The sequence below is a fragment of the Tursiops truncatus genome, chromosome 18 (genome assembly GCF_011762595.2).
Source record: "Tursiops truncatus isolate mTurTru1 chromosome 18, mTurTru1.mat.Y, whole genome shotgun sequence".
NCBI classification, from domain to species: Eukaryota; Metazoa; Chordata; class Mammalia; order Artiodactyla; family Delphinidae; genus Tursiops; species Tursiops truncatus.
Window position 1 is genome coordinate 70935775 of NC_047051.1, and position 22068 is coordinate 70957842.

Below are 22068 nucleotides of genomic sequence, written 5' to 3' on the forward strand. Positions count from 1 at the left end.
TTAATGAATTTCTTTTACCATCCTGGGTTTTGCACTTGGCATCATTATCCAAAATGATTCGGTTAATGTCAGGAGTTAAGGGGCAAGAGAAAAAGATCATGGACGGGTGATTTAATACGGGGTTACATGCTTATATTATTTGTCAAACTCTTAAGTAAGTAAATATAGAACATAGGCATGAATAATGTCTAATATCTTACTGTATCACTTTATTCTAAAGTATCAGATATGTTTATTTTTTCTCCTAATTATATGCTCAAGCTTGATAGATTATGATGTAACTACTGTTTCAAATTTTCAAAGAAACAGTCCAGGCTAACTGCTTAAGCACAAACCTAATTTGTGTGTAAAATTTTATCTTTTTCAGGGAGCCCTATAATCTACCTTGGACATTACACAACTACAGAGAGGATTGTTTAAGACAAGACAAGCATATCCAGGGATGAGATGGCAGAGAGAAGCAGATGATCAAGGACCATATCCTGGAAAGCACACATGGTTAAGAAACAGAGAAGGTAAAAGGAATGTAAGATAAATGAGTTAGAAAATTATATAGAAAAGGGAAAGAAATATAATTATTTATTCTAGTGAAGATAGAGGTAAAGAGCAGGAAAATCAGTGTACGATGCTCTTTAAGAATTGAAAGCGTTATCTAACAGAGGATGATGACTTGATATATAAGAATAAAAAGGCTCTTAGCCCTCTGAGGGCATGATTGCTAGACCCACAGGATCAGGGCCACAAAGTAAGTTTCAGTGGTTATGTCACAAGGTGGAGTTTAAAAAGGTAGAAGGAAGTAAACAAGTCTACAGTCTTTATGGCTAAAGGCTACCAGAAACAAGACTGAATGCAGAAATGTGGAGAAATTTCAAATAGGTATAAATAAGATGGCCAACTCTATTTATTATTCTTTGTCTTCTTCCCTGTTATAAATACACATTGCAGACTCATCTTTACAGAAGATGAATTAATTGCACGACTGTTTCAGATTTAAACATATCTGGGAAAATCAAAATTATCTGTAAAAAGCTTTTATAATTAATTGATATAGTATGAATTAAAAAGAAAGTCAACATTATTTTTTTTCTACTCCTTTGATGGAGAGAGGAAAAAAATGGAAGAAGGCTTTGACAAAGAAATGCTTTTACTGTTCAAAGGGAACTTGTTTAGGAAAGGGAACACATTAGCATCTGATGCTAGAGCTTTCCTTTCAAAGTGAAATTAAGCTGAGTAATAATAACCTCCTCCCTTCTGCCTTCTTAAAATAAATACATTCGAACATAAAACCTTGCATTGTGGCATGAGGCTTACAGCTTCTTTTACCTTTAATGACACCAGGCAAACCACGGGTTAAGAATGATATGTTAATGAGAGAAGGGAGTAGAGGCAGCGCCAGGATGTAAAGAACTTTTATTCTTCATGATTGTGCGGAGAGTTTCCTTCACTTGTTAGCCTCCATGCATTTTTGTAACACATAAAAGACCATATGGACTTCCAATTGTAAAGGCACTTTGACTTGGGTGTTTATATTGCTTTGCCAAGAATTTACATTTCCTTAATGGTAGATTCAGCCTTCAGGGACTACTTCCTCCTTCCTCAGCCTACAAACCCAAAGACATTCTTTGATCATCTCCTATCCCTCTGACCCCTGAGCTCCTCTGCACACCCCTCTTTCTTGTTCCCTAAAAACTCTTGTTTATCCCCCTAGTTTAATTGAGAAATTGACCACTTAGATTTAACTATTCTTCTCCAACCCATGTTCTGCTTTATTCCAATCTCTCAAACTACATATCACCTATTATAGTTACATAGAACTAGTGTTCATTTATATTTACCCATATAGTTAAATCACACTTTTAACCAGTGTTTTTATGCGTCAAATCTACACTCTAAAATCGTTTTCCTCGTTCCTGAAACGTGTCTTTCACAATTTACTTAGTGAAAGTATGTTGGTGATAAAAACTTCTGAGTTTTAGATGTCAAAACTTGTAAGATTTCATTCTCGATTGGAATTTTGAACTTAAGTTCTATTTTCGCTTAGAACATGAGTTATTGTCTCACTGCTTCCTGGCTTTCTATCATTGTTGCCATCACTTAGTCAACGGTCAGCCTAGCGGCTCTTCGCACTTGTGTTTTCTCCCTGAATGGTTTAAATTTATTTTTTCTTCAAAGTCCCTTCCCTTCAGTGTGAAATGTCTAGGTGTGGATTACCTTTTGCTTGTAATTTCTATGCTTCCTGGATCTGAAGTTTACTGTCTACTAGCTGGAAAACTTTCAGACACTATTTCTTTGAATAGTGCCTCTTAAAGTCGGTTTCCCCTTCTTTCCTTTTGGAAAATTAACTAAATGTATATTAAAATGTTTCTATTTTCTACACAGTTTTTAACATTTCTTTCATTGTTCCATGTCTTTTTCTCTCTGGACTGTATTCTGATATGTCTTTTTCTCTCTGGACTGTATTCTGATAGCTTTGAGGATATCTCTCCATCTATGTCTAATCCATTGAGTTGCAATTTTTCAATTGCAGTTTTCATTTCCAGGTATTCTTTTCATTATTTTTAAAACCTGTTGGTTTATTTCTTAAATGTTGCTCATGTTTTCATAATTGCCTTCCTAAAAGCATATGAAACATACTTGTTCTATATTTTGTGAGTGATAACTCCAAAACCTGAAGTCTCTGTGTTGTGTGTGTCAGTACTCATTCATGGTACCAAGCTGCCCTGGGTATTTTACGATCTGTCACTGTGAGTCCCAAATTCTTTGAGGCCTAGGTTGAAGTTTGTTTGTTTTTCTTTAAAGGTTTGCGTTTCCTTCTGAAAATGCCTGAGGATAATAACAATCTTAGTCAACTATAAATTACATACTTTTCTTGAGGATTTTGGGGAGATATAGGTTTAACGAATATATACATCAAAACCACATGAGGCATGATTTGTAACTGAATTTTCAGGGAAAATTTTCCCCTTCTATCTAGAACTGAGGTTTAAAAGAATCAGGAATATTTTTTGACTCTTTACTTAGTGGAATATTTGTACACTTTTTACCTTTAAATATGGGTATAGCTTATAGGATCTCAGTTTCATGCAACAAAATTCATTGTCTTTTTCCCTATAAATTCCATCACCATTTCCCCCTAGTTAGGAATCTTCACTGCCCTTGACCCCTGTAATTCCCTCACTTTCCCACATCTATTGATGGTGATATGGCTTGCATTTTAGTCCCTGGACGTAGGGTTCTATCTCAATTTACCAAATGCAGACGAGCCCATAACACTGCTGATTTTCTTCTAGATGATCTGGTCCTGTGCGTATGCTTATTTTAAAAATCTGTGTTATACACAAAATGTTCTCAATACTTATTTTGAAATGAATAGATAAATGAATAGTGCAGTCCAATAAACAAAAGGTTTTCAAAGTCTACAACAAACAACAGTGGCTTGTTCATGATAAAATATAAGATTGTATCCTGTGCCAAATATAATATAAACTAATTATATGGTCACTGAAGGAATAAGTGCCCCATCATCATTTCTAAAGCTTTTATTATCGTTATGGTTTACTTGTCATTAGGATAAAAGTTACGTTGCAATTATGCAACCATTACGCTATTAAGTTATTCCCTCTCCCTCCTAGCTTTCGCTATCTCAAACCATAAAACCATCTGGGAATCTCTTCTGGCACAAAACATACATTTGGGAAGAGCATGCAATTTTATTTTTGCTCATAAGCCATATAAATTCTATTCAGAGCATCTTCTGTAACATCTCTACAGTTAGATTTCAACCTAAAAATAAATTCTTAAGTATTAAATAGATCCGGTTGTTACTGTTTCTTAATGAATTAGTAACCAAACCCCCCTTTTATGACCAAAGGCACTATAATATCCTTGGGTTTTTAGGGTCAGATTCAAATACACTGCAACATATTTTGTTTAGATCGACAGTGCACGTTGTTTGATACAATTAAACCCTGGAGTCGGCCGCCCTCTCTGCTCTCAGGTGGAGTGTCCCTCTCTGTATTCTTTGGATCCTAAGTGTTTGAAGAGCACCTTATCTCTGAGAACATGGGTTTCAGGAATACATTGCCTGGATCTCCCACCCATTAGTTTTGCCCCATTATGATTCACCACCTGCAACATGGGATGATAAAGAAACGTATCACATAAGGTAATTATCATTTTTAACTGAATCGATACACATAAGGTGCTTAGAAGTGTGTCTAGCGCTGAACAAATTCCTTAATGTATGACTCGTAGTAGCAGCAGCAGTAATGTCTTAATTCCCGTGGATTTTAATACAGTTAGGGGCTCAATGTTTCAAGTCTAAATAGTTCCACAAGCTTCAAAATGTACAACTTTCCTCTGATTCTTCTACTGTTAGAAGAATGACACACCAACTTGATATTACTTGTGCAATCTTTTTCTCTGCTGAACACTGATGTTATCCTTTGTCTATCATCTCAAATTCACATTTTGTTATTAATCTATTGCTGCTGTGTAATGTGTGGCATAAAATGACACATCTTTAATATCTCACGGTTTCAAAGGGTCAGGGTTCTGGACACAGCTTAGCTGGGTCCCCTGCTCCAGAATCTCTCACAAGGTTGCAAACAAGGTGTTTTTTTGTACCTTATTGAAGTATCGTTGATTTACAATGGTGTGTTACTTTCAAGTGTATAGCAAAGTGATTCAGTTATATATAGAGAGATATACATTCTTTTTCAGATTCTTTTCCCTTATAGGTTATTACAAGATATTGAGTATAGTTCCTTGTGCTATAGGTCCTTGTTGGTTATCTCTTTTATATAAAGTAGTGTGTGTATTTTAATCCCAAACTCCTAATTTATCCCTCCCCCTTTTCCCTTTGGCAATGATAAGTTTGTTTTCTGTCTGTGAGTCTGTTTCTGTTTTGTAAATAAGTTCATTTGTATCATATTTTAGATTCCACATAAAAGCCATATTACATGATATTTGTCTTTGTCTGACTTACTTCACTTAGTATGATCACCTCTAGGTCCATCCATGTTGCTGCAAATGGCATTATTTTATTCTTTTTAATGGCTGAGTAATATTCCATTGTATATGTACCACATCTTCTTCGTCCATTCATCTGCTGATGGACAGCTCTGTTGCTTCCATGTCTTGGCTATTGTAAATAGTGCTGCAATGAATATTGGGGTGCATGTATCCTTTCAAATTATGGTTTTCTCTGGATACATGCCCAGTAGTGTGATTGCAAGATCATATGGTAGCTCTATTTTTAGTTTTTTAAGGAACTTCCATACCGTTTTGACCAGGACTGGAGTCTGATTTGAAATCCTGCCTGGAGAATTGTGTCTTCTCACTGTTCAACAACACATAGCATTTGTTTCAATTGGACATGCTTCATAGCCCTCTCAGAAATGAATTCCCATTTCAGTATCCCTTTATTCAGTAATCAATTCCCAAATACCTACTCTGTTCTTGTATGAGATGTTACGAAGTCATTCTGCCAGCTTGACTTGGAAAGCATCTTGCCACTTCTGGAACATGACCCTACCCGCCAAGTCTTAGCCATTCCTCCACCCCTCACAGAACGTCTTGTCTTCATTCTCCAGACAACAGTACTTGTTCCTTCTTCTTACCTCTCATTTTACATTTAGAACCACACATTTTGGCAGTGAGATTTTCTCCGATTTGTTCATATTGGTCATATGGAAATAGGTATTAATGGAATAACAAATAACTTGAATGTGAAATCCATGCCTTATTTTTGACTTGCACAACCCCCAGCACAGATCTTGGAAATTTGGTACAAATAATAATAACTATTATTAGTAAGTGATTATCTAATTGAATCATTTTTCAACATGGAGATCTTGTTATTTAGTATTAGAAAAGTAATGCTGTGTTCTGGTAGGATCTTGGAAAACACCGATAGGATTTGTATTTTAAATTGTGGTTTCCTGAATGCACCTTTAGAACAAGTGCCTTTTTTATTCTTTATTCTGGAAGAAATACTACCAATTATAAGTTATCACTGCAATTACAGATTCAAGGCTTGAGTTTACAAATAACACTGAGCAAAAATATTTCCTTCTAAAATACTTTAAGGACAGGTTTTATTTAGCATTGTGTATATGTTACAAAATGGTGTGATGAAGTTTTAGCAAATTTAACTAGTTTGGTTAAACAATAATACACATGGTCAGGAAAAGGAAACAAAATCTCTAGTTCCTCAATGTGGCCAAAGCCCGTTTTAACATACTGCACAGTGTATTTAAAGCTTCAGTCGACAGTCATACATAAGAAAGATTTATGATACTATACCATGGAATGTTCACTTAGAAGAAGTGCTCACTGAGGTTCCACGATTCTACAACAGAAACGCAGAAGACTTTATTCAGTGTAATGTTAGACACTTTATGTCTCCATTCACTCATGTTTTTCCTCCTAGAGTTTTATCATTTTTCCTTTGGATCTTCATGTTTGTATGCCTCACTGTTTCCTTTAGTCTAATCGCAGGCAAGCTAGATCGCTGTCTGTAAACACAACCATGTGGATGAAGATGATAAACAAGGTATTCTAACACATACACTGCTGTGGAGTCAACATAGTGAAGATAAACTGCAAGTTCAAAACAGCAAACAGGACCCTCTACAGGAGGATAATAGGTATAGCCCCAGCACCAAAAGTTTCTGGTTAGATAAACTTTCAGTGGTGGTCTGGTCCAGAAAGATGGAAAATTTCTTTTCCAATGGGGTCTTTAGAATCCCTGCTTCTACATTCGTGATTTCCATGTGTCTCCCCAGGGCTGTCTGCCATGGAAGAACTGTGTGTACATCTGTCTGTCTTGGCTGCATCAACACATTTCAACACTCCTTTGCTTGGTACATCTCCTGCTTCTTCACTCATGTAGCCCTACCTTATATAGGGCTTAAGTCTCCTCCCTAAGTGTATGGGTTCTTCAGGGTTAGTCTGCCAAAAGCCATCTCAGGTTCTCTTGTATGACACAAGCATCGTCACCTGATGTCAAGAACCAATCAGTATCTTCCAGACAAAGCTCAGGAATGCACTGAGAAGCTTTCATTTTTTCCCAGTAGAATTGGTCCCTGCCTTCTTTGGTGTTTAATCCCACAGTAAGGAAGTCTTTATTTCCGTCTGAACTCATGAACAACACTTTAGTCCAATGCCGGGCCCAAGTAGATTTGACATGTTTGGTTCTTTTCTTTAGATTTTTGAAGCCAGGTCATCATAACCCAGCAAAGATTTTTAACCCTCCAACAAGAGTTGTTCAGCTCTGTCTGCGTTCTCACCTCTACGCCAGCTGGCACCTGTGTTAAAGCCCATCTCTCTTTCTAGATGCTTGCGCCCCTTATCATGAAGCTCATTGTGAAGAGTAGGCTGTGGGTCACCCCACTCTCCCGAAATAATATTAAATAGCTGAGAATATAAGGGAAAGCTGACTGCTGACCCACAGAGGAAGGAGAAGACACTTAGCCAAGACCTGGAGGCCATTCCCAAAGGCGTGTCTCCTAAAATCTGCAAAGGAAGTCAAGGGACCATGAAAATACACCGTGCTTATCCTTTATCCCATCTCCTCCGGATAGGGCCCCCTCCTGAAAAGCGGGCGCAGGAGACGGGCAGGAGGCTGGAAGCACTCGGTTCACCTGCTCCCTGGAAACTGACAGCACAGGGCCCTATCTTGCCCTCTGGGGGCGACATTGCCCTCCCAGTGTCACTCCTCCTGGCAACGGAGAAGGAGGTGGAGGTTGACTCAGGGATGCCTGGTCACTTGTGGCCTGTTTCAGCTTCAGCAGCAACTCTCCAAGGGCTTCGCCATCCACGCGCTCGGATGGACAGGTGCGTGGTCCACAGAGCTCCCTCCCCAGCATCCTCGCAGTGAGCTCCCCACCCCGTGCCCATCGCGCCCAGCCAGGCCACAGAGCAGCCGCCCCGGGTAGGGACTCTAATGAGAAATCTCGACACCGATTCTGGTAACATGTTCCTTGGATGTATAGTGCATTTGGAACAGAGGATGAATACATACCTCTCTTTTTTTGCTCCCTCTTGAAACTGCTCGAAAGCTACAGTGAAGAGATATTTTTAAAGAAATAAACAGAATGATTAAGAAAAAAAAATGTTAGAAGAGAAAAGAGTAACACCGTTTTCGAAGATGTAAGGCAAATAGTGAAAAGTTTTCTTAATAGACCCAAGATGACAAAATACTGTTGGGGGTGGAGGTGGGGAGTGGAGTGGCAGTGGGTTGAGAGCCAAAATGAGATAGAATGAAACATTTCCAGCAGGTTTTCGAATTTCCAAGACTACTAGTATTAGCTGGTCACTCCACAGGTAAGAGAGAAGGGTGATTATGTAGAATGAGATCGAAAGGGGAGAAATAAAACTAAAGTTGTGAAGGAAACATTCTGATGTCCTAAATCTCTTCTCCCACTGAACTCCCAGACACTTATCCTCCATGCAGGATATCAGAGGAATGTTTTTTGCAAAAGAAAACGACTCTAAGAGAAGACTCCTGAGGATACTGATTGTCAGTTCCCCATCAAATGGCCTGGCTGAATCACCACTTGGAGAAGATGGTAGGGGACATACACTTGGAACCTCTAAACAGCTTCTTACTTTGCCTCCTTACAAGGAGCAGAATCAACGGAGTCAACCAGAGTCTCTCAAACAAGAGGTTTGAAGTAAAGGGAAAACAAAACAAAGAAAGAAAAAAGAAAGAAAGAAAGAGAGAGAGAGAGAGAAAGGAAGGAAGAAAGAGAGAAAGAAAGAAAAAGAAAGAAAGAAAAAGAGAGAAATCGAGGAAGAATTTAGAGGAAATAGGGACTCACCAGGGAGTAGAAAACTTCAAAAATACTAAAACACTACCCTGGATATCCTCAGACAGATAAGAAAATATATTGAAAGCTTGAAGTAAGAAAAATATACTAGAAAAAAAGAGCAATCTGAAAGCTACACACACACATTCATACATCACACACACACACACACACACACACACACACACACACACACTAAATATCTTGGGGAAATTAACTCAAGAGAGCAGAAGTAAAACTCAGTAGAAGTTTTGGAAGATAAAGTTGAAAAAAAAAATCTCCAGTAAGTAGGGCAGAAAGACAAAGATGGAAAACACGAGTAAATATTAAAATAAAAATTATTCTAATTTAAGTTCTAGAAATTCACAAAGAGTAACAGAGAGAACAGACATGAGAGCACCATGAATTAGATAATTCATGGAAACTTGCTAAAGAGAAAGGGCATGAGTCTAGATTAGAATGGCTTTCTAAGTGCCCTGTGTACTGACTGGAGGGTACGTGCCTCCTAGGTCCTGGGAACAGTCAGCCAGTGTTCCCTGAGTGCCATGTGCAAGGAAGACCATGTTCAAAGTTGAACACAGAGAGGAAAGAGTCAAATCTTTCAGTAATTGATAGGCATCAGTGATGGCTCAGGCTTTTACTGGGGTAGATGGGAAACGACTGCTGTGTTTTGAGTAGAGAAATGACATCGTCTGTTAGTTTAACTTGATCAATCCGAGAACAACAGAAAAGAAGGCAAAGACAGAGCAAACCTATCCATTTGTAGCACTTGTGATAAGGTAGAGATGAGGAAAGGAAGGGGTTTTGACCTGGGTGGTAGCAGCAAAGGTGAAGAGAGTGGTGGGAACCTGTATTTAAATTTAATATTTAAATATAATTTGGAGGTAAAGCTAATAGGATTTGCTGCTAGATTGAAAGCAAGGTAACCCTACGACAAAATTTTTACTAGTGGTAGAAACAGAGTTGGTTTTTCTTTCCTTTCTTTTCTCTTTTTTTTTGAGTGGGGGTGGGGGTGAGGGTGTTGTTTTCAACATGGTGAGCTCGAAATGTAGATTAGACATCCGGGAAGAAACGTTCAACAGGCAGTTGAATCTAACACTCTGGGATTCAGAGGAAGAACTCAGACAGTAGATATAAACGGGAAGCATGCGATGAGGTGACATCATGAGGGGTTTGAGTGCGAATAGAAGACAGCCCTGGGCTTACCAGCATTTAGAGGTCAGAGAGAGGAGTCAAGTTCATGAAAGCAGACTGAGAAAAAAAAGGCTAGAACACCAGGTGTTTCCTGGAATCCAAGCGAAGAAAATGTTTCAGGGTGCAATTATGTCAAATGTTGATATTCAAGTCAGATGGAGAACAGGAATTAGTCTTCTTGTTAATGGCTTGCAAGCAGGGTGAGAATGCAGTCCTGATTGAGGAGGGTTCAGGAGAAAACGTGAAGAGTTCAGTTGAAGAGAGTGAGTCTGTTCAGACAATACTTGGTGTAGATTTGCCTTAATGGTGGGTTGGGGGGGAGGGAAGGGGGGAGGAGTAGAGAATTGCAGAAGAAATGTGGGAACGGATGCTAAATGTATTAAGAGAGGGATTTTTCTTTTTGAAAATGATAGAAAAAGTGTTTGATGCTAATACTGATTCAGTAGAAATGCAGGGAAGGGAGAAGAGCTACAGCAAATGCCAAGTGTGGGCCAGAAGGATGTGTCAGCAGGAGGAAAGCAGGAAGTACCAGGAGCCCAGGTGGCACATCTGTCTTTACAGGAGACGAGGTGGAGGCATGGCAGACGTGGGGTCGATGTGTCATATCTGAGAGCTGGGGGAAGGCCTCTCTCCTACTTGCGCCAATTTTCTCAGGAAAATAGAAGCAAGGTGGGGAGAAGATGTTAGAAGCTTGGAGCAGGGGAACATTTGAAATGGTGGTTGCATGGGCGTGGGAAAGTGAGTGGGCCAAGTCACCTTGACCTGAGTTTTGGGTAGAATGTAGAGTAATAGAGACACCAGCACTGAGTACTGATCAGACCCACAGTAGACTCTAAGCTCATCAGGAGAAAACGTTGAAGAGGAAGGTCCATGTGTGTGAGAGAAGGCAAGGAGAGAAAACAGAGCTAAGTAGAAAAGAACCATAGCAGAAGGTTAATAGATACTAACGCACATGCAATTTGTATAAAAAGAGGTGAATTCTCAACGAACCAGATTCAAGAGCTAAGTGGTTTCCTGTTAAAAGGGCTGCATTTTATTTCTAGAGCTGGTGGAACTACTTAATTCTTTATATGCATGAATAGCTTTCATATAAATCACATTTGAAAATATTTACTATTTGAAATATTGAAGAAGGAATAGGAAAAGGGAGAAAAAAAGTACATGCCCATTTGTGTGTGTGTATGTATATATGTATAGATAAGCTGTACAGTTAGCTGCTTGGATAAATAACGCATGTATTTATTTGTTTACACTTCATGGCCTTCTTAATGCCAAAAAGGATCTGAGATATAAACAGATTTGCCATCTCTATAATGAAGCATCGTCACAATTAATAGTGTGTAGCTGTGCATTTCAGGGAACAGTAGTTTCAGCTAGACTAACACACTTAATTATTAAAACATGGCATTAAAACTAAGATTTTTTTCCTTGTGAAAGTCATCTGACAACTCATGAATCAAATAGTTAGAGCTGAAAAACAGCAGTGACAAATGCAGAGAACAACGCAGTTTTCTCGTCTCTCATTTACGAAATCTTACATGTTGTCAACAAATTTCCCCTGATTAACATATCAAGGCCTTAGTTATTATCATCTTTTAACAAGAAGGTTATACACGTGAAGTTGTATGAATTAAACCCCACCTCCCAACCCCCATCAAACCATTGTTCATGCCCAAGAAAGTAAAATTTGAAAACCAGTACGTTTGTTGGAAAATGGTTATCGAATGTGCCATGATCTTTGGGAGAACAGAGGTCTGCACTTATAAATCAAGCTTCAGCCCTGACTTTGACTTTGGTATCCTGGTCAGGTCCAGCCTTGGGGTGGACTCCCCAGGTCTCCAATGTTCCTACAGACATGGGTTCCTGGGACCATCACCTCATGCTTAGGACTGGGGAGAATGTCCAGCGTTTCTGCACATGCCTAGAACACGATTAAGAGTAGATTGCTAAATATTGTCATGGGCCACAACTGTTTTTACTTTGCAAGCATTCTGAGAGTACGAAAAAAGAGCTGATTTAATCTTCATAGCATTCACTGTGGTTTATTGTCTATCCGGAGCCTTAGTTATAACTTCAAACCAAGAACAAGGTCCTCGTGCACGTGACATCCAATGAGCCGTGAAAGGAACGAAGTACATTCACTGCCCTGGAGAGATTCCAGCAGCTTCTCCACATGAGATCCGTATATAACAGATGGGACCAGGGTGACTGATTTAATTAGAATATTTTAATAGCAGGATGGTGAACATTGTACAGCTCTATCACTTAGGAGAAGGGCCATTAAATTCACCGAAGTAATTGTTTCATTGGGAGGATATGTCAAATAAAAAAATATCTACATGTAATATATATATTTAATTTGAAGGGAATTTCAGATGATTATGAAAATGAAGTCATTATATAACATATGATGGTTATCTAAATCTTTATGAGAAGTGAACCTTTAAAGCTGCTCAAATATTTATCTTGTCTTATTAATTGAAGTATCCTGCTGCTTTAAGGTCCTTTTGACCTCGTTACTGTTGTCTTACAGACTTTACCATGATACATGAGAAGGGGAAGTAGCCTTTTCAGTGTGTTCAGAAAATAGACAGTTTTGAGACATAAAAGGCCGTTTACACAGTATACAGCATTTGTCTAAAGTTAGTGAACTCTCTAAAGGAATTAGTAACACAAAAACACAATTCTTAGAGGAAGATAGCATCCTGAACTATGCTCTGAATGAATTCTACAGAAGCAGAAAACAAATCAATCTCTTTTAATTGCTGTTAGTTAAACATAAAATTTTTGAAGGTTTTTATTGAAAAAAATTACTATTAGTCTAAATTTATATTTACATCACTAAGGATTTGCACATTCAAAAAATTTTTGTCTTCTAAACCTGTTGGATAATGTATTACATATTAACTCCCAGATAGTATCTATCATTCTATTTTGAACAAATCCTGTATTTCATTTAATATAATATAACAAGTCTTCCTGTGGTAATGAGTGGTTGGTGTAACACAAGGCTTAGCACCATGGCGCTTAATGAAAATTGAATTAAAGTGATAATAGAACTGATGTCAGTTAGCCTTAGTAGAATCTATTGTTCAGTTTCTGTTCAAGCAGCAATGAGAAAAATGCCCCTTTTTATTTAAAAGGTCTCAGTCTTATGTACACCTGATAGAATTTTTAAAATTTTGTTTGCAAATCAAAATAATCAATTAGGTTTAAGGGGAAGATAAAATGAGATATCTACTATGCCTATATGTTTGTCTATCTATGCATCTCAATATTTATGTAGCAAAGAACAGTTTTCTTTTGATAAAAAGAGGAATAGCATATTTATTTGCATAGTAATAATGTTTCATACTTTATCTTCTTGAAATAATCTATTTAATTCATGCATTTATTTTTTAAATAACTGGTATATTCATCCATCACTCTTTTATTTAAGACATAATGGTAAATGCTTAGTATTAAATACCAGAGACAAGTGAGAATGAAACAGTTAAAGAGAAGACTCCTAGACACTTTGCCTGCAGTAGCCAGGAGAGATATTTGCTGCTAGGATCCAGAAAGTATCATAGCGTCAAAGATGCTGTGGGATGACTTGATCAGGATGTAAACCTGGCACTCGTTTTCTTCAGACCCCAAACTCAAGTGAACTATAAAATCTCTCTTACTGCCCCAGCCCAAATCAGATTTCAGTCGAGGAAACAAAACTTAGGGAGCTATGACAGTGGTACATTTCTCAGTTAAAGAAGCAGGCAACTGTGCCATGAATTCATAGGAAGCCTATCGAAGGAGCATACATGCTCCTATGTCATTGTATCGCACAGACCAGTGCAGTAGCTAGTAGTAACAGGCTTAGCTAGCCTTATGTAAAAAACTGAAAAATAGGCTCATCCTTTTTGAACTTTGAACCTTAGCAGATAGTATAAATCGAGCCCTCTGCAGTTTGTATTGATATCAATCTTTATAAAGCTAACAATTTGGGATATGGACGGTGTGCACACAAGAGAGTATGAGAAAATAAAAGAAAGCAGGGTGTGTGAAGGAGCGGATCGCATACTGGCTGGTCATGATACACTAAGAACTGCATCCATTTCCAAGTGAGAAGGACCAAAGATGAATCAGAATCGCTTTATATGTTACCTGTGTTTTGATGTATAAATAATTCTGATTCTGTTAATCATTTAATAAACTGCATGTAGTTCTAATATCATGTTTTAGTCATTCCCAAGGAAAGCTTTTGTTGCTGTTTTAAGACCTCAGTCCTGGCTTGAAGAACCCTTTCCAGTTTTATCAAAGGGTGCAATTGACAACCGTAGTCTAACCTTCTGTTAACAAGAATGATCAGAAAAGATAGGTGTCACCTATACAGCATGCGACTTTCTTCACACCCATTCCTGCAGGAGTCCACTCTGCACCACACCCACACGACACCAAGGAATGGCTCTTCACTTTTCACTTCTTCCTCCATCAGTGGCTTCCCTACCTCTAAAAATGTTTCCCCAGATGTGCGTGTAGCAGCCCAGAATCTGAACAAAAGCCCCATCTTTATTTTTCCCCTCATTACAAATGCAGAGATATAGAGAAAAATTTTATAAGGCCTGTCAAAGATAGGAAAACAATTGGATCATTTCTAAATTCCCTTCTTAAAACTGATTCTGTGCTGATGCAGTAATAGACCACTAAAAAGAAACGTGTCTATGTTAAAATCACTTTTCCATTTTCCCCTTTATAAAATATGGCAAATAGAATAGTTATTTATATTGCCAACAACTGAAACAGTGTCAGATGTTTGAGATCTTCTGGAAATGTTTATTGAATGAGTGAAAGAATTAAGTCAACCAAATATTCTGTACCTTGTGAGAACGCTGCTAATATCTGGTTGACAAGAAAGTCGACGCTTCAGGCTACAATTATTGAGGAACAGATATTAGTTTCATCATGATATATCTTGTCTCTCCTTCTGCCTCTTATGGAACGGATACATTGTATTCTGGCTTGTACTGTGTAGGAAATTAACTAGAACATATGAAAATTAAGCCTGCTAACATAGACTCAATAATACATTAAAGCAATCTGATAAAAATAAATGTCTGGGGAGCTAGTACCTAACATGTGCAGAGTTGATATGTGCAGTTAAAACTGTATACTCTAGATGGGAGAAAAGACATATAATTTTGAAAAAGAAAAGTAAATTAAAAAGTGTCATTAGATGACAAAATAATATTCAAATGAGGAGATGTATTAAACGGATGCCATGAATCTGGAGAAATGCGAGGTTATAGTGGTCCACCGTTGTGTTCAAAGGCTATAAAGAGGCAAGTACTTGAGTGGATTATATTTGGCTACTAAATTGTTTAGCTAATTATATACTTGCAGCATACTTTGTAATTGCCAGGTGATGTCTTATTGATTCTATGTCAAGACTGTAGAAGCTTAGGGGATCGTTCAAGAAACAATTGATTGCCATTTCTGATAGAATCGGAAGTGGCTTCTTAATGAACATTCCACATTCTTATCCTGGAAATTGTTATCTATTGCCCTGGTTACTGGATATTTACCCACCCTATTCAGAAATCACAATGTTAGCATGACATTGAGATTTTCGTTTCTAAGGGAGAAAAATATCTATTCAACACAGTTATGACATGATGAATGCTTGGCTCCAATAAGTGAACTTCTTCTTAGATTGAATATAGAGGTCAATGGATAGAACCTGATGTAAAGGGCCTCATCCTTTCGTTGGTTTCAGATTCTCACCATCCAACTCAGAAGCCTAAATGTGATCTTAATTTTGCCAAGGGAATCCCAAAAGCATCCAAACAACTCACTTTTCTGGAAAAATATTTTTCATATCCTGCATTGTTGAAACAAAACTATTGAAATGGCCGAACAATTTGCTCTAGTGGGCAGTGTGTGGCATTGGTGTAATCAACAGGGCTGTAAGTGGCCAGGTGGGGCACCAGGCAGGCCATCGACCCAATACAGCAGGACAGGTGGACACCAATGGCCATTGCAGTGTCTCAACAACTACCGGGGTAATGAAAGAGCTTTTTCTTGGACACTTAATGTAGTTTAGCGGGAATAATAGTGGTGATCATAATAATAACAGTAATAACTAATGTTTTCAGAGTGAATACTATGTGCTAAGTACTGTTCTTAGCATTTTATGTATGTTTAATTTAATTTATTTTATTATTTCCACTAATCTTATGAAGTAGTATTAGTAACTCTAATTTCAAGAAAACTGTGGTACAGAGGAAGTAGTTAGTTTTCAAAGTCCCAGAATTAGAAAAGCCAAGGGTCTTGAGGTAGGCAGTGTGACGTCTGTTACACACACACACACACATACATACGTCCTGCACATTATCAGAGTATCTCTCTTTTCATGTCTGTTCTCCTTGTGCCATTTTAAAATCTAGATATAGCAGTAACCAGAAAAGATCATATAGCAACTATTAAGAAATCATTGATATTCCAAAGCGAATGTGATGAGTAGTGCATTTTATTAAAACAAACTATCAGTATCATGTAGGAAGAGTTTTAAACATGAGATATTTAGTGATTTTTAAGGTTTTGCTGATATTTCATAACATTTTAGTGTAAATGCCTAATAAAGTACTGGAAAAAATACAAGTCCTCAACTCTCTTCCCAAGGGTCTTTGTGAAGGTGGGAGGTTAGAGTTCTGTGTGAGAACTGTACGTCTACACATGGTGATTCAATATGTATTTACTTGGTTCAATACTATGGCTCATACGGCAAGCAGAGGGAGGAAAACGTGTAAAAATTGGATGTAAAAAAAATAGATAGTTGACGTATTAGTTTCCTATAGTACTGAAAAAAATTACAACAAATCAAGCGGGTTAAATCAACACATATTCAGTTTGTAGGTAGACACCCTAAAACCAAGGAGTCAGCAGAGTCATGTTCCCTCTGGAGGCTCTAGGGGAGAACTGGCTTCCTTGCCTTTTCCAGCTTCTGTAGGCCACCTGTATCCCTTGTCTCTTGGCCTCTCCTCCAACTTAAGCGGTAGCATAGCATCTTCAAATCTCAATCTCTCTCTCTCTTCCCCCAACACCTCTGTTCCCTTTGTCACATGTCCATCTGTGACTCACCTTCCAGCCTCCCTCTTATAAAAGGACTTCTGTGATCACATTGAGGCTCTTGGATAATCCAGGATAATCTGTCCATCTCAAGATACACCTCTAATTTAATCACCTCTGCAAAACCCCTCTTGCCATGTAAGGTAACATATTCACAGATCCCAGGGATCAGTACTTGGATGTCTTGAGGGGTGGGAGACGCATCATTCTGTGTACCGCACGCAGGGAGATAACAGCAAGTTCAAATTAACCTAGACCTTAAAATCCCCTCACATCTACCCTCTACCATCCGAGCACTCTGAGTTTTAGCTTCTAGCCTAGAATGTCTCTTGTTTGTGTCACACTCTTTATCCCTATTGCCTTACCATGGAAATAAGTTGGAATTTGGAGGAATTCTCTTGCTTGGGACCCCAGTGTAGATGTTTTCAAATAATAGTTTTAACTGGCAGGAACCTGCTTTAAAAAGCTGAAAGTGATGTGCTCTATCCTATTAGTCTGACAAGTCACCCTTATCGAATTATTTTGTAGGTATGAGACAAGAGGCCCAACTGCTGTGCTCTGGAAGGGACCACAGGTGGCTTACAGATGTGCTGAGGTGAGGATCACCACTGGGCAGGACTGAGGCAGGGGTGAGGGTGCAATGATTATATACTGCAGCATTTCTGAAGTAAGCAATTTAGAGAGATATTGGTAGTTTTACTTTTCTGTAACATGCAAACATTTTGTAGCCCAATGTGCATAGTACTTTCAATAACAAGCGTTCATTTGAAAGCAATAATTGGGATTTCATATACATGGGACAGGCATTTCTGCTTCAAGTGTATTAGAGTCTGGGCATGAAGTCACCTTATTTAGTGCTTTCAATGTGCCTTATAGAAATATTATGTTATCTTATTTGATCCTCATAGCTCTATAATGAGCCAGGTCTCAATTTTCTTTCTTTTTTCTTTTAAAGAATTTTTTTTTCTGATGTGGCCCATTTTTAACGCCTTTATTGAATTTGCTACAATATTGCTTTTGTTTTATGTTTATGGTTTTGGTTTTTGGCATGTGGGATCTTAGCTCCCTGACCAGGGATCAAACCTGCACACCCTACTTTGGAGGGCGACGTCTCAGCCCCTCAGTCTTAACCTGAGTCCCAGGTCTCAACTCTCTTAAATCAAATTTTATTCAATAATATTACAGTAGGCATTTTAACTAATGTTTAACTTCTTCAAAACATTCTCTTTCCACTAAAGTCCACCGAAAGGATCATTTCGCTTAACCCATTTATTTTACACAAGAGAAAACCGAGGAGCTGAATGTTTAAGTAACTTGCCCTTTCCTCTGTAATTGGCAGAGCTAAACTTACACAGAAAATTAACCAGAGAAGAAACTTCACTTGGAGGACCAGTAGAAAAAGAATATATGATTAAACACAGATGGTATCTTGCTGTCCTGATATGTCTACACATTTTCTTCACTTGTGTTTAACTCTAATCAAAAATGGAATCACCCTAAGCTTAATATGACACATTTTCCAAAATCCTTTTGAAGTCTTCTGCATACAACATTTTATCTCTTGAGACCAAGCCAGGCTATGGTTGCTGGCTTACTCCTGGTGAATACAGGTAGAACTTTTTGTTCTTTCTGTTCTTTTGTTTTGATTTTGGACTTTAGCTGGAACTTTATGGTAAACAACCTTTCTTGACATTAATAAGAAACCTGTAGCAATTCGTTCCACGGTAGCGTAAAGTTGTAGCCTAATCTTAACTCAGGTGTTCCTAAGCTCGGCTGCACTGAACCCTAAGGGATTTGTGGATAGACTTTGGGGGGTTCATGGACTTGGATGAGATGTTAACTTTGTCACCAATAGAAATCAAAAACTTTCATTTTACATTCAAGTTATTTGAATATATCAAAAAAACACTGTGTACACTCACCACTACTTTGAAATTATGGAAGTTATTAATATGTTAACTACATTTCAATAATGTGTTTTCCTTTGTTATCCTATTTGGTTATTTTACACGTATAAAAATCTTAGAAGTCTGTGAGCTCCACTGGGTTGTCAAAGGGATCCATGGCTCGAAAAACTACTAAAATGAAATATTTGGAATTCTCCATGCATGTTTATTTCTTTCTAGACTTACTAAAAATGAACCCAAAGTGTGATCAGTGCCCTGAACTTGACCAAATATTCTTTCAAAGTTGGATAGGAAACAGAAATGTGAACTGCTATCTCTCGCTCTTCTTTTCTCTAAGAACTGAACTCAAGCAATCATTAATAATTCATTCATCACAAAATAGAGAAGGTGTGTATTAACTACTTGAATAGCTAATATTGAGTCTTTACCTACATTTTTCTGATAAGCCACTGACCTGAACTTCCATCGTATTGTCTACAAAGCGATAAATGCTACCATACCTGCTCAGAATGTGTATGCTTCCTCCAAAGGTCCAGGTTCTTTAGACTTCTACGTAGCTGATGGTTTTGTACACCATCAGGTTAAGTCTCCCACTTGTTTTTCTTTCACTGGTCGCACAACTCCAGTCTGAGAAACACTGATGCCACAGAAACCGAAACCCCAAATCCCACACTTTTGATTACACAAATGTGAAGTTTTATAAATTTTAGTCAAGAAAGCTCCCCTGATAATATTTTATTATCTGATTGTGTAAGTTCTATTGAGCTTCTTAGAACATGTGGCTGTGGATTCATCTCCCATTCAGGCCAGTTAACTCCATTCTGGAATGAGGCCACAGATGCATCTCAATTAAGGCCATTTATCTTACAAAATGTACCACAAGCCTCCAAAAGTATTCATGAGAGGAGTCTGATTAGTTGGGTGTCGGCCAATTATCACTGGCAGAAACTTAGAGCATGTCATTATGAACAATACTTAATGTTCGTAAGATCCCTCTTTGAAAATTTATATTAGAGAGGTCTTTAGACCTCTAGACACGTCTAAAGGATAGAATGCATCATTGAAACTGGAAACAGAAACTATGAATTGTACAGTTAAAATCAGTTAAAAAAATCAATTTTATGTTACTTTTATTTTACTACAGTTAATCCAAACTAAACTAAAAAAAGTGAAATCAGAAAGAGCTGGTAATTTCTGTTCAAAGTAACTCCATGATGACATGAAGGTTTGGTTTCAATCTGCCAACTTTCACAAGTTTCCAGTTGAAATTTAAAACTTTGCAAAGGGATATGTGATAATATATATATCATCTGCTCAGAGCAATGTCCGTTTCTACAAGCATGTCTGAAGAAATAGTTAGCCATCACTTTGGACATTTTATAAAGTTAATATTCAAGATAGGTAAAATGGGACTTGATTTCTCTTTGACTAAATTTAAAATAATCCAGAAGTGGCAGAGGAAATCTAAATCATCCCGATTCAGATACGTGATTTAAATGTTGGGTGTTTGAGGATGAAGCTTGGCCAATTCATGATTCTTCCCATGTCACAATTTCCTTTCATTCTTCCGTGGTTTCTCTAAGTTCCTAGGAAACTGTGCTAGTGTCATGGCATTCCAGGAAGAGGTGTCCGTTCCATTGCAAGCTTTTGTCTCTGACGACACTTACTGAGATGTCATTTAATTTAGCCAAGCCTTGGGGCACCTGACATGGAATCTGGTCCTGATGCCGAGGAACTGTGCCACGGCTTCTGGGCGTGGGGCCTCGGCCCTCGGACACTACGCTTAGTTCTCCTAAGAGCAGATGCTTCTACTCCACGGGCCCCCTTAGATCTACTCCTCGTTTCCCCTCCCCACCGTTGCAGTTATCTAGCCTTCATGACAAACCACATTTAGTGGCGTAACAACTATTTTATCAGATTCTTGGATTCTGAGGAGAAGGAATCCAGGAAAGGCCCAGTGGGGACAGCTTGTTTCTACGCTGAGCTATTTTGGGCTTCATCTGGAACACAGGACGTCTGGAGACATCTGAGTCATCTAAAGGCATGTTTCCTTCACTCGCGTGTCGGAAGGGTGGTGCTGGCTGTTGGTTGCAACCTCAGCTGGGCCCTGTTGGCCCAAAACCTACGTGCAGCTTCTCTCGGCTGCTTGGGCTTCTTCATAGCATGGATGGCTGGGTTCCAAGAAGAAAAGAAAATCCAACAGAAACAGGCACTGGAGTCACGTCATGTCACTTCTACTGTTTGTAAGCCCACCGGATTCAGGGAGAAACACAAACCCACCTCTTGATGGTAGGACTGTCAAAGTCATATAGTAAAAATAGCACACGGAATAAGAGTAATTGTTGCAGTTGTCTTTTGAAAGTACCACCTGTCACACCCACCTTGTGGGGAACTTTATTCCTTATCTGCCCCAGGCCAAGATTATCAGAATTTTCTGAAGCTGCCTTCAAGCCCACAGCCTGTATCTCTTTTACTGGTTCAGCACCATGATATGTTCTACAAGGTCTGAACATCCATGGGCTACACGTGGGAATAGAGAAGGCTTCTCCTCTACTCTCAGATTTCCCTTAAACTTAAATGGGGACTAGCTCTTTCCCCTGGACAGAGCAGAGGGGTGACTGTGTTGGACTCCTTCTCAGGTTCCAACAGCCTCTAAAGACCAGTAACTTCTCTAGCTTTCCTCTACCTGCTTAACTATTGAGACCTTTATTCATCTGTTTGGGAAAATGACTAATGTATCTGCATATTGCCTTTCTTACTCTAATACTCCTTAGTTACCTTTTTTCTGTGTTGTAAATGTTTACTTTTTGGATCGTTGGAATCTTTAAGTCATTTTGCTTTCCTCCGAATCTACACTTATGTAAATCAAGAGTACCTGCGAGGCTTATCTAGCTTTGGATTTTTAAGGCTTATTTTGGAAGTCGAAGCCAATTATTTGACTACTTCTTCATATTCTATTCTGTGTGTCTTCCCTTTCCAGGGCAATAACTCGGTATTATTATTATTATTATATTTTTTTTTTTGTGGTACACGGGCCTCTCACTGTTGCGGCC

The 22068-nt window shown here is 38.4% G+C and overlaps 1 long non-coding RNA gene and 1 pseudogene across 1 annotated transcript; one reads left to right on the forward strand and one right to left on the reverse strand.

Annotated features, from left to right (window-relative positions):
* The first annotated feature begins 462 nt into the window (after nt 1-462).
* Nucleotides 463-18480, forward strand: LOC141276972 (uncharacterized). Its single transcript, XR_012327459.1, has 3 exons — nt 463-515; nt 17637-17703; nt 18448-18480. It is a non-coding gene; the product is annotated as an uncharacterized lncRNA (long non-coding RNA).
* On the reverse strand, nt 6441-7494 carry LOC101335162 (glycoprotein-N-acetylgalactosamine 3-beta-galactosyltransferase 1 pseudogene; annotated as a pseudogene).
* Nucleotides 18481-22068: the final 3588 nt, after the last annotated feature.